At 41.4% G+C, this 13,366-nt stretch overlaps 1 protein-coding gene across 1 annotated transcript in view; it reads right to left on the bottom strand.

The window, feature by feature from the left end:
* Positions 1-12,881, bottom strand: part of SNTG1 (syntrophin gamma 1) — a 260,259-nt gene extending 247,378 nt beyond the window's left edge. The window contains exon 1 of the mRNA XM_052651830.1: positions 12,823-12,881. The gene's annotated coding sequence lies outside the window, so the exon portion shown is untranslated. The remainder of the gene's footprint in view (positions 1-12,822) is intronic.
* Between the last annotated feature and the right edge of the window lie 485 nt (positions 12,882-13,366).

Here is a 13,366-nt window from a genome sequence, read left to right as displayed (position 1 = left end):
TGATAAAAATAAAAGTAGTAGATGGAGAGAGAGAATCTCTATGCTACTAAGCATTTTCTTAAATATTAGAAATTGACAGAAAGCTTACTTTAGCAAAAAAGCATATTACATATATATATACACAATATATATGTACAACCATATATATAAACTCATTTGTATATATAAAACATATATACATATAACCACATACATACATATAACTTATGTCTCTGTCTCTATATGTATCAAGATCTATCTCTTATCATCTATCTATTCATCAAATCTATCATCTACTTGCCTATCTATTACTCAATATGCTAAGATATATTTAGTTATTGCAGATTGCAATTGCCTTGTGGAAAATCACCAACTCACAAGGGTAGAAACTATAAGAAGAAAAGTACTTATACCACAAAATATTCTGAAAATTATAAAGTGGCACTAGTAAGTCCTTGCACATCAATAGTCACATCACTAATGATCAGATAAATGCAAATGAAACCACATCGAGGTATCACCTCACAGTTGTTGGAATGTTTACTATAAAAAAGGAGAGCAGTAACAAGTGTACGAGACAGGGAGATAGGGGACTCTTTGTTCACTGCTGGTGGGGATGTAAATGAGTGCAGCCACTATGGAAAATAAATAGGGATTCCTCACAAAATTAATAATTGGACTACAATATGATCCAGCAATCCCACTATTGGGTGTGCACACAAATGAAATGTAAAGAGGATAACAGGATATCCCATGTTTACTGAAGCATCACTCACAACAGCCAAAATGAGGAAACCTAAGTGTCCATAAATGGATAAATAGATAAAGAAAAGCTTTTATATACACAATAAAATATTATCAAGCCACAAGAAATATAGAAATCTTGCCATCTGCAATAATACGGATGGTCCATTAGGTCATATTGTGCAAGTCACAGTCATTAGATTAGGTCATCAGGTCATTAGGCTATACTGTGATAGAAGTCAGAGAAAGATATATGTTGCATGCTATCACTTATAAGTAAACATAAAAAAGCCAAACTCATAGAAACAGAATAGAATGGTAGTTACCCGGGGCTGGGGGCAGAGAGAACCGAGGAGATGTTAGTCAAGTGTAGAAACTTAGAAGATGAGTAAATTCTTGAGGTCTAATTAATACACACTGTTTATAGTTAACAGTTCTGTAAAATATATCTTAAACTTGCAAGACATTAGATCTTAAAAGTTCCCACTATGAAGACAGAAATGTTAATTAAGTGATGAGATGAATGTTAGCTTACCCTACACTGGTGATCATACATAAATCTATCAGATCATCAGCTTGTTCACCTTAAACTCACACAATGTTATACACCAATTAAAAATTTTCCTCTAGCAAAAGAAATTAACCAGAAGAGTAAATTTTATGAATGCCACTTCATACTCAGATGATAGCTTTGGATGGATATTCTAGAGAGAAGCCTATTCAAGTTAAAAGATCTTTCACTCTTCAGAACTTTCTTAGAAAAGAAAGCAACCAAGAACAAAACACAAAAGAGAAATCATGCTCTCATTGGGATGCAAGCACATTTTCCCTCACCTCAGAGCCTGTGATTAGAGCAAGGAGAACATAAGGAGCTTTTCTCAGCTAGGAGAGCTCTGCTTACTCAGATGTGAATGTGGACCCTGACCCCTGGACAGTCTCTACTCCCATCTGAGAACCATATTGAAAGTGAAAATATTAGTTGTTTAGTCATGTCCCAGTCTTTGCGACCCCATGGACTGTAGCCTGCCAGGCTCCTCTGTCCGTGAGATTCTCCAGATAAGAACACTGGAGTGGGTTGCCATGCCCTCCTCCAGGAGATCTTCCTGTCCCAGGGATCAAACCCGAGTCTCCCACATTGCAGATGGGTTCTTTACCCTCTGAGCCATCAGGGACACCCTGGATTCTATTATCTATGTTCAAATAGTTCAAGGTCTTCAAAGGGAAACCATGACTCAGGGAAACTTAAGAAAGCATAATAGCAAGTCCTTTGGTAAAGGAAACATTTAACTGCTAAGTTATTTATTTTTATAATTCTGATTTGCATCATTCTGTTAACCCATTGGACTGTTGACTATTAAAGCAGTTCATGCACACTTGAAGTTTGTACAAAACCATATCATTTATTTTACTTTCTTTGCCTTTGACCTACTTCTTTCTCATCTTCTTTATATCTGTTCTCCATCCTGATGTAGCAATAATATCATAATATAATCATGAAAATATAATATAATAAAATAGAAGAAAAACATGACTAAATGTGACCTTTTCATAAAACATTAAGAGAGATTTTAAGTCAAAATTTTTTACAATAAGGTATGAATCTACAGATTCATTTATTTCTCCTTTCTTCCTGTTTTCAATGCTCAAGTTTCTTTCAGTATGCCACTTATTTAATATAAAACATTCTCTCATGTCTGCACTGCTCAATGTGCTCAAAATATTTAATGATCAAAATATTTAATGATCAGTGTCTCTCCTGAAGTTCCTGAGTCATGAACAGGAAAAGCTACACCCTTAAACTGAGAGGGCTTCCCTGTTGGCTCAGACAGTAAAGAATCCACCTGAAATGCAGGAGACCTGGGTTCGATCCCTGGGTCAGGAAGATTCCCTGGAGAAGAAAATGGCTACCCACTCCAGTATTCTTGCCTGGGAAATCCCATGGACTATAGGCTATAGTTCACGGGGTCACAAGAGTTGGACACAACTTAATGACTAAACCACCAATCTGAGAGCAGTTAAGTGACTTAAATGAGGGGCCATCAGACTGAGGCGGCTCTAGTGCCTTAGCAGCCTATGTAAGCAAACACAAACCTCAGGCTGAAATGTCTCAAGGTTAAGAAATCAAAACCCAAGGACAGCCAATCGTAAACTGCCTCGGCCTTTCCCAAATACACCAGTGGTACACCAGCCAGCCTCAGGATTTCCTGTGTCTCTTGGGCTCCTGTTGGTGGCTCTAAATCACTCCTGAATGGAAGTAATTTTGGGGTGATATACATTCTTGAAATATTTAGTATGTCTCAGTTTATCTTTCAACAATAGCAAGTAGAAAATCCTTCCTTAACGTTATCCAATTAGACCCTAGTTTGATTAGTGAGCTCACACTACTCATCTGCTCCTTATCCTCTCATCTCATAAACAGTTATAAGTTCAGTGGTGTGGACATCCACACATACATATTGGCATGAACACAGACCCACACACACACTGCCGTGGACACATGCACACCGGCGTGGACACACAGACACACACAGTATATCAGATTTCTTGCTAGAGAAGACCCATCCCAGATCTGAATAAGGACAGGACCTGTATTACACAGAAACATTCTTACACTATGATGTTTGTTTGAAGTCATTTAAATGACACTCTAGGTTGCTAAAAATCAAAGAGAAAACAGAAGTCTGAAGAAGATCATAAACAATGTTAACACACTATGAGGTAGTTAACATTTTACCAAATATCTGTCAGTACTCTAAAAATGATTAGACTATGTCCCTGAAATAGGCAGTATTTGACCCTGTTCTGAAATAAAGCTTTTACGGAATTTGGAACATTCAAGAGCATGATTAGAAAAATACCTGATCTAGATTCCATGTATTCTTAATGTGCTAGTAGTAAAGAGCCCACCTACCAAAGCAGGAGACGTAAGAGATGTAAGTTCAACCTCTGGGTCAGGAAGATCCCCTAGAGGAGGGCATGCCAACCTACTCCATTATGATCATCACAAATGATGACTGTCCTGATTAGAAACCCCACAAGAATCTTGCTTTTACTTTCCAGGAGTGGGTCCTCTCATTTGATCAGGAGGGACAGCCACATAAAGGCTACATGATAGCTTTAGCCTGTGCATTTTCTGAAGACCTTGAAAATAAGTCCACCCTTTGACTAGTCTGGAATGCATTGGTCTGAGCTCCAACATTATAAGAGCTAAAAGCATTTTCAAAGCAATGCAATGGAAGAAATTCCTCCACCAATAAATGTCCGCATGATTTCTCCCACTTTTCTGTTTGCTGCAGTGCTTCCTAAGCAGCTGCTGCATTTACAGCTCACCTTAACCCCAGAGACACCTCTGCGTCTCTCAGAACTCTTCCCGTATCAGCTACCTTCACTGTGATGAATGTTCTCTATCTTCCTTACTTCTGTAGTTTTAAGTGGCTTAAATTAATAGATTCCATTTTAAAATGATCTAATTGGCTCAAGAGAGAGGTCCAGAGTGAGTAACTCAGAAACAAATTGGATTGCAAACAACATGGAGAGTTTTGGACAAGACACCACTCCTGGTTGCCTTAAGATGAAACCTTGAGAAGCCCTGCAGGGGGCCAGCTGGCTGCACTCAGATTCCTGACCTGCAGCACTGGAGACAATAAATACGAGTTACCAGAAGACATTAAGTTAGTGCTAACTTAATACACAGATATTAAGTGTATAGATAACTAAAGTGATAAAGTGATAGATAGCTAAAGCAAAGTCTGAAAATGAAATTCTAGACCAATTTTGCTGCCATGATAGTAGCTGAAACTTACTGTTACTAAGAGGATTATATAAATTAATAAAGGAATTCAAATCAAAGATGTACATATACAGACATTTATGTCTTGGCATGCTGAATCCATTTTTTTTCCTAAAATCTAAACTAAAATTCATCCACTTTGGTACACCAGCTGTCCTAGGTATTTCTTGAATAACTTATCAAATTGGAAACTGATGCACATTTTATGAATCAAGCATATTTTAGGTCAAAATTATTGTTTTTCATCACAGAAAACAAACAGGGTTTTCTTTTAAATCACTGAGGACAAATAAAAGTGTTAGTCTCTCAGCTGTGTCCAACTCTTCACGACCCCGTGGACTGTGGCCCACCAGGCTTTGCTCTCCATGGGATTCCCCTGGCAAGAATACTGGAGTGGGTTACCATTCCCTTCTCCAGGGGATCTTCCACACTCAGGGATTGAACATAGGTCTCCTGCATTGCAGGCAGATTCTTTACCAACTGAGTCACCAGGGGAGACCAATACATAATAGTAATTTGTGTCACTGGTCTCATCCCCAGAATAGGTTCATCTCATAATTCTGTATTAAAGGCATGGGGTTTTCAAAATAATATGCACTTAATTAACCAATGACAGCAAAAGTGACCTGCCAAACTCTCAAACTGCACTCTAGTGAATAGACTGAATAATGGGAGCAACCAGAGCCCAAAACTCAACTGGATGCTTCAAAATGAACAAAGATCCACAGAGCATTGTTCTCCCATGTCCTACAGTGTTGGTTCTGATGAAACAAAAGGAGAAGAAATGGGATTTTTAGAGGAAAATTTCAGTTTTCTCACCATCACCAAGCAGCTGCGTATAATGCAGGTAGTTTGACATCAGAGAGGCTTTTGTTTCTTGGAAAATCACCACAATATTAAAAAAAAAAAAAGCCAGCCTAATGTTTTTAATCAAAAAGTCCCATAAAACTGCAAGTTTAAAGAAAGAAAGAGTATTTATGACATATTGCAAGACAGATGAAAACAGGAAAATTCTGAAATGGTAAAATTTGGGGAAAAGAGCAGTAATGAAAAAAATAACAAACTGCTTATCTAGAAAGCACTGTAACCCAGCATGGCTTATTGGCACAGGAAGGCAGGCTGTTTGTAATGTAATTGCACCATTCTACCTAAGCCCAATTCACTCTCATTATCTTGTCACTCCACCTTTTCTTCTGCAGACTCTCTGGCTGCCTGGCCGCATGGGCTGCAGGAGGGAACAGGTGGCGGGCTCCTCACTTGGCCTGCGATGCTGCCTTACAAATAGCTCCTGCCCGAACAGACCAGCCTGCTCCTCTGACATGGGCAGACTCCGCCGCCTTTGGGGATAAGACAGGACGTGCTAATGTGGCTTACGATCCTCTGTAAGAGTGTGAAGATGCTCTACTGAAACAAGACCACTTTAAAAGATAAGTGGTACAGAAAAAAACAAGAAGAGTACTTGCAGTTACTATGCTTTTCCTAGGTTTTCAAACAGAATAAAACATCCCTGTGAATCAGGACATGTTCCTCAGTTACAGCCGAGTCTTATGTCTTTCCTCAAAGAGAAATAATTTAAATCAACTGGTGCCAGGCATTTCCAACAGACTGGAAGCAGGCATCCGCTAAAGGATGCTACCAAAGTGATCCATGACTGAAGTGTGCAAGCGCTTGATTTGACTTGCACACAACTACCGCCCCTTACTTTAGAAGAGTGGGTCGGTTGCTTTAACAGCCATTTAAATTTGTGACAGAGAAAGATATCCTTTGGAGAAAACTGTAAATATTGAATTGGCCCAACATTCATCCAGCTTTTTCTGTAACATCTTATGGAAAAACCCAAACAAGTGTTTTGGCTGACCCAATTTCTTTACTTTTTAAAAATTTGACACTTTGAATAAAAATAAATCTGAATTGTAGTTTTAAGAGCAGAAAACATGAAACATGAGTCTTACTGCTTTTTCTTCTGAATGACCTCCTCAGTCAAAGAAGGTGATGACTATAAAACACAGAACAGCTGAATTGTGCAGTACACACAGCATCGTATACAATGAAATACAGAATGGTTCTAAGAAGAATCAGAAGCAGAAAGCATGCCTTTCCCCCGTAAAGACTCAGTTACAAACCACCAGACTGCATGGGCTCCACAGAGGCTGTGATGTGTACCTTATCCATCTTTGAGTACACAGTGGGTATTCAACAAACACTTGCTGAATTGATGAATGAATGTATGAAAGCAGAAAAATAACTGTGCAGGATCATTTAATTTTAGAAATACAAACTGCTCAAAACATAATCAAATGTTGCCCACTGTTCACAAAATAACCTTCACTCAAATGTACTCAAGATGAAATTAGGTTGTATTAGAATTTAACTCAGGAAAGAATTTAGAATTAAGATTCAACTAACCTCAGTTCAATTCTTAGATCTGCTACTGATGGTAGTTTGAAATCTTTTCTGTTTATCTTTATACTTTTTGTAAAGATATTATATTTTGTGCATAGAATATTCAACATTCATACTAAAATTGCGTCTCTTCTGAAAGGTATGGAATGCTTGAATCCGTTGTGTAAATGGCACACACAGACATAATGCAGGAGTTCAGGCAGGGTTTTACAGAGAAACTGGTACCTGGAGTGTGACTGTTGTCAGTTCCCCTTACCCACAGAACACACTCAAAAATAAAACAGACAGATATCAGTGACAAGTCACAGCAGAGTCAACTTACAACTTGCTTCCCAACATAAGTCAGCCATCTTGGCCTCTGGTAGTTTTCTAAAGGTGCTCCCTGTCTCAGCAACCCTGGAAACTCTGAGCAATGCAAATTCTCAGGCTCCAACCAACTCACTGAACCGGAAGCTCTGTGCTGGGGCCTAGAAGCCTGAGTTGGGACCAGCAGTCCAAGTGGTTCTGATGCATGCCCTAGTTTGAGAAACACTAACCTATGATATCTGTGGTGCTGGAGAAGACTTTTGAGAGCCTCTAGGACAGCAAGGATATCAAACCAGCCAATCCTAAAGGAAATGAAACTTGAATATTCATTGGAAGGACTGATGCTGAAGCTGAAGTGTCAATACTTTGGCCCTCTGAAGCAAAGAGCTGATTGATTAGAAAAGACCCTGATGCTGGGAGAGACTGAGGGCAGGAGAAGAAGGGGGGTGATAGAAGATGAGATGGTTGGGTGGCATCACTGACTCAAAGGACATGAATCTGAACAAACTCTGGGAGACAGTGAAGGACAGGCAAGCTTGGCACGCTGCAGTTCATGGGGTCACAAAGAGTCGGACGTGACTTAGTGATTGAACAACAACAAGCTATGATAGCTAAGAATATTCTAGAAAGCACACTAAAGACATGGGCTAACAATGAGCAAATATTTCCATTCCGTTAATATCACCCTTAAACCATCTTATCTGAGGCGCATTCAGTGTGCTCCCCCCAAGTTTCTAGTATCCAGGTATGGAAAGACCGTCACCAGTCCTCTTCACAGTAAAGGACAGGCGTTGCTTCTGGCCCCCTGCATTACTCCTGCTGGGCCCTCTCTGGGTTCTGGAATAAACACATACCTAATGAGGGTTAAGAGCTGTTAAATTTGAGTTGGGCTCAGAAAAGCAGGCTCAGCACGAGCTCCAGGAGACCCTTCCAGCTATGTGGTCAGTTCACGTGATGTGACAGGTCAGCCAGTCCTGGAGCTCCAACACAGAGGGAGACGCTGTTCAGAGCTTCATTCTTACCAATGAAAGCACACATCATTTGCTTGCCTTTAATCATTTTTATAGGCTTACTAGCAACCACATTTAAAAAGACGTAAGAAAGCTGTTAACCATTGTCCATTAGACTAGTGCTATTTTCCTCTTTAAATCCTCAAAATGGTGACTTGTTGAAGCAGTGACTCTATAAATACCAGTTCACCTCAATTCAACTAAACAAATAGAATGTACACTATGTAACCAGCACCCGATGACCCACTGAGTGCCCTCTGTCTGTTTGTGTGGGTGGAGCAGGAAACTGTGTGCCAGAGGGTGGTTCCTGGGGCTTTAGTTCGGGCAAAGGCAAAGATGCTGGAATTATATCAAGACAATTAAAAGGACCAGGGGTCACATTAATGTTAACGTCCATTATGAAAACCAAACAGAAGGGTCGAGTTCAAAGAGCCAGACGCAGTATCTGAGGGGTGCCGGGAGCAGAGAGGTGAGCATGGAGACTGGGGGAAGGGGAGGGCACATGTCTGAGACAGGTTAAGAGGCCACCTGGTCCAGGGCAGCCACTTCCGGCGGTGTCAGCCTGTAGGCTCAGTGCACACACCCAGGAACTAGGACTGGACAAAGACTACCAGAAATAAAGCAAATACTTCACACTTGGGTAGGGAAAATAGACAAATGTAACTATGGAAAAAATGTACTTAATTAGGATTATGGCACCTGAGAAATCTGTGCATGGTGATCCGGTTTATGTTCGGGTCTTACATGGTAAGAAGGCTTTTCATAGACGGAAGAGGATTCCCTGAATAATTAGTACCACACGGAGTTCACGGCATTGAGGAAAGATGTGATTTAATGATGAAGCAGAAATAGATCCAGACATAAGCAACAAAGCTATTATCAGAAAACAGGTGAAAAGACAGTAAGAGAGGATGGTTATAGACTTTATGGACAATTAGAAGCAAGAAATGTCCAATGCTATGGTTGAACATCACAAAGAAGTCGAGGAAGATGTGGAATAAACACTGACAAAGCATACGCTGTGATTTGAAGAAGCTTCGTATTGGATCTGCTCATTTGTGTGTTAATTTGCATTATTTTTAATTGCATTTTCTAATTTGTTAACCACAAAACTTATATATTAGGCAAGCACCTAAAATGTCCTTAAGGTTCTCAGTGTGTGAGAAAGTATGTGTGAGTGAATGAGTGTGAATGTGAGACTTCGTGTGTGAGAATGTGCATGTAAGTGTGTGTGTGTGTGTGTGTGTGTGTGTGTGTGTGTGTGTGTGTGCATGTGTGTGGAAAGAGAGAGAAAAAGAGGGGAAGAGGGGGAAGGGGCAGGCATCTCCCATGGCCACTTAAACTTTTCCTCATAGGACTTGCATAAATTACAACTACTTCAATTTTCTGTTTTCAGCCTTGTGACATTAGTGTCCCCTACCAAATATTGTTCATAATGCCTATATGGCTGGGAAAGTGTTGCTGCTAAGTCCCTTCAGTCATGTCCGACTCTGTGCGACCCCATAGACAGCCGCCCACCAGGCTCCCCCATCCCTGGGATTCTCCAGGCAAGAGTACTGGAGTGGGTTGCCATTTCCTTCTCCAATGCATTAAAGTGAAAAGTGAAAGTGAAGTCGTTCAGTCGTGCCCGACTCTTGGCGACCCCATGGACTGCAGCCTACCAGGCTCCTTCGTCCATGGGATTTTCCAGGCAAGAGTACTGGAGTGGGTTGCCATTGCCTTCTCTGGGGAAAGTGTTAATAAACTTTTATTTTGGAAGAAAATGTCTCTACTTACTCTGAGAGCATATTTTAAAGTGTCTTGTAAATGTTTTGGTTCCTAATTCTATGAAGATATTATAAAAGTTAAATATTAAAAATAAGCATAAAGTGTTAAAGCTGACACCACCAGCTGCTGGCAGGAACTGGATGAGTTTCCCGGCTTCTTACAAAACTGTCCACATTCTTACCATGGATGCAGCTATTGCGCTACTAGGTTTTCAACCAAATGGTTCAAAAACGTATTAAGCCTGCACCTGAATGTTTATAAAAGCTTTCTTCCTAATTTCCTTCCGAGGTGAGTGAACAAACAGACGGATGAATAAATGTAAATCTATAGAGTGGCATGTGATTCAGCTTTAAAAAACCATCTATCAAGCCACAAAAGGACATGATGAATCTTAAGTAGGTATTGTTCAGTGAAAGAAGTCAGCTAAAAAGGCTTAAACATTGGACATTTGGGGAAAGGCAAAACTGTAGAGATGACTAAAAACCAGTGGTTTGCAGAAGCATAGCAAGAGGAGGGGAGGGGAGAGCAGGTGAAGCCCCTGGAGTGTTTCCCGTGAGCATTCATCTGTGTGACGCTCTATGGTGACCTCCTGACATGGTGCCTTTGGGAAACCCTGTGGAACTCACCGCACAGAGCGGGTCCTGTATGGACAAAGCCAGCGGGGCTGCTCTCCATTCATGGCCCTGTGAGTATGGGGTTTTCCCTCCCAGGAAGCCAGAGCTGCCCCTGTCTCATGGTTAATGTCTGCCCAGGGAGCCTGGACCCCTTGCAGTGGGCTTAGTACCAGCATCTCTGCCTTCTCTCAGGAAGCCTGGTGGTTGGACCAGCTGGACTTTGATGACTCCTGCTCTGTGGGAACAGCAGGGGCTGAGCTACAGACGGGAGCAGAAGGGAGCACTGAGGCACATCTGGAGACCGGGCACTGACCGCAGCAGAAGCTTACACCGGGAGATCAGGGTGGGCACCACCAGGACTATTCCAGCCACAGGCAGGACAGGCAGCCTTGGTGCAGGAGTGGGAGCTGAGTGGACATGGGAGGCAGGAGAGCCAGGTCCACATGCACAGGATGGCACAATGGCCTCTACCAGCCTGGCCGCCATGCTTCACGTTCCTCCACTTCATCGTGCAGTGTGACACTGTACTCAGCATTTAGAGTGATCACGTTGGTGAGATTTTACGTTAGAACTTGTGGTTATTCTTTTATCAGTAAAGGTACCTCACAACAATCTCAAGACTTTGCTGTGAATCTCCTTCACAACCAGACACTGATGCCAACACAACACAACTGTTTTAAGCCCTGAAAGGACACCAATAGTCTTCAGCGGCCAGAATTACCCAACAATCTCTTGACCGTATTTTCCGAACAGGGAGAGGTGGGATTGTCAAGACCAAAGCAGGCGAGACAGAAATTTGTCCCTGAAGGACAGGATAATGTCTTTGAAATGCATGGAATGCAACTCCAGAAACAGTTCCACTAATTTATTAAATTTTCTGAAATACTTATTGGGACCTTGTACATCTAAGCATGATGGTAGATCTTGGGCTCACAAAGAGAAACTAGAGTTTCTTCCTTCAAATTCTCATGGAAACAAACAAAGAAGAAAAAGTAAAAATTGTAACATAAATCAGCATCCTCATTTCTACAGCAGCTATCAATCAGCAACCCCAGACGCCAGCTCCAGGAATCGCACCTTCTGTTGGTGGTGGCAAAGTCATCAGACCCTCTTGTAAGCAAGGCATTTGGAGAGCAGGTCAGAGTTAGGAAACATTAAGAAAATTGCCTGAATACAAAGTCAGTCTTGGAAGCAGAACTAAGCTTCTCGACCTTTGATAATTGTGTCATTTTTTTCATGACAGACAACATAGTCAGCAAAACTAGAAGTAGGGATGCTTCACTAGGGAAGCCAGTGGCTCTAACATCACAAATACACCTGAAAGGGCAGGAATATGAATCACAAGTCTGGAGGGAAATCACAAGTCTGGAGGAGTACAAGCCCATGTCTCAGACATCTTCAAAGTCACAGAAAAGCAGCGATCACACTCATCAGTTCAGATGTTTAGTGTTTATATTACAGCAACCTTGCCTTGTCAATTAGAAGGAAAATGCCCAGGAAGGTTGGACCTTGTTAGTTCAGGGGGCAGGGTGGTTGGCACCAGGCAAGGCAGGGCCCGGCTGGAAAGGCAGCCTGCACAGTGGCCACCCAGTATCCTTTTGCTCATAGGGCCATTTCCCATTCAAATGCGAAGCCAGCTCTGCTTTAAATGTGGACAAGCAAGTTGGAGGCACAGGTGGCATTCTATAGGTCAAGGCTGCGTGAGCAGTGCCTGCCAAGACCTGTAGGTTTAAGTACCCCACGTGAAAGCAGGAATGCCGGCAGGCTGTGTTACAGACCCAGCGTAGCACTTCTCCTCCTTCATCCTCTCCCCAAACAGTATCAATTCAGACACACTGCTTGAATTTCAAAGATACATTCCTAAGAAGGGAGATACATGCTTGAGATGTATCCAGGGTTATTTTAATAACAAAATTGTGATTCCAGAAGGTGTGCTGGGGCAAGGAACAGTCACCCTCAGCGAGTATCCATCACTCCCTTTATGGCCACCTTTGTCCCCCTCTTCATTTATAGTACATGACCTTTCTAGGACTCCAGTCAGAGTTTGCAGGGCATGGCACTTTGAAATCCTGCAGACTGGGCTTTGCACAACATGAAGTGAACACACACAACAGCTGATGTTGGGAAATTCTAAGTAGGTGATAAATAAGATTCTCCAACAGAGCAATAACTTTACTCACAATGACGTATCAGAAAGCAAGGGTCTTACCTGAACTTAGCTGGAGCAATGTTTTCCTTTCTCGGAGGTCACTTCTCTGGCAATCTCAACATTCTGGAGACTGGTCTAAATGCAGACAGCAAAAATGAAGTCCTATGAGTGCTCAGAAGAGAGAGAGAGAAAACTATACACAGAAACTGACTTTATCCACAAGAAACACAAGCATTCCGTTCACACTTACATCACATACAACTTTACCACAGTTTCTTATCAGTTTCTAGGAGTAAACCAAAGCCTTGTGAATTGTCAAGAGGAGAAATAAGAATATAATAAAAGAGGCAAATACACACAATGGGAAAAGACAGTCTCTTCAATAAATGGTGTAGGAAAAACCGGATAACTGTTAATACTTGCAGAATAATCAAACTGGATTACTTTCCCGCACCATATACATAAACAAATTCAAAGTGGATTAATGACTTAAACCTAAGACCTGAAGCCCAAAAACTTCTAGAAGAAAACATGAGCAGTATTCTCTCTGACATCAGTCTTGGCAATATTTTTTTTTGGATACATGTCCTCAGGCAATGGAAAC

Source organism: Budorcas taxicolor, chromosome 14 (genome assembly GCF_023091745.1).
Source record: "Budorcas taxicolor isolate Tak-1 chromosome 14, Takin1.1, whole genome shotgun sequence".
NCBI classification, from domain to species: Eukaryota; Metazoa; Chordata; class Mammalia; order Artiodactyla; family Bovidae; genus Budorcas; species Budorcas taxicolor.
Note: the sequence above shows the minus strand (reverse complement) of the source record. Positions and strands in the feature narration are given on the sequence as shown.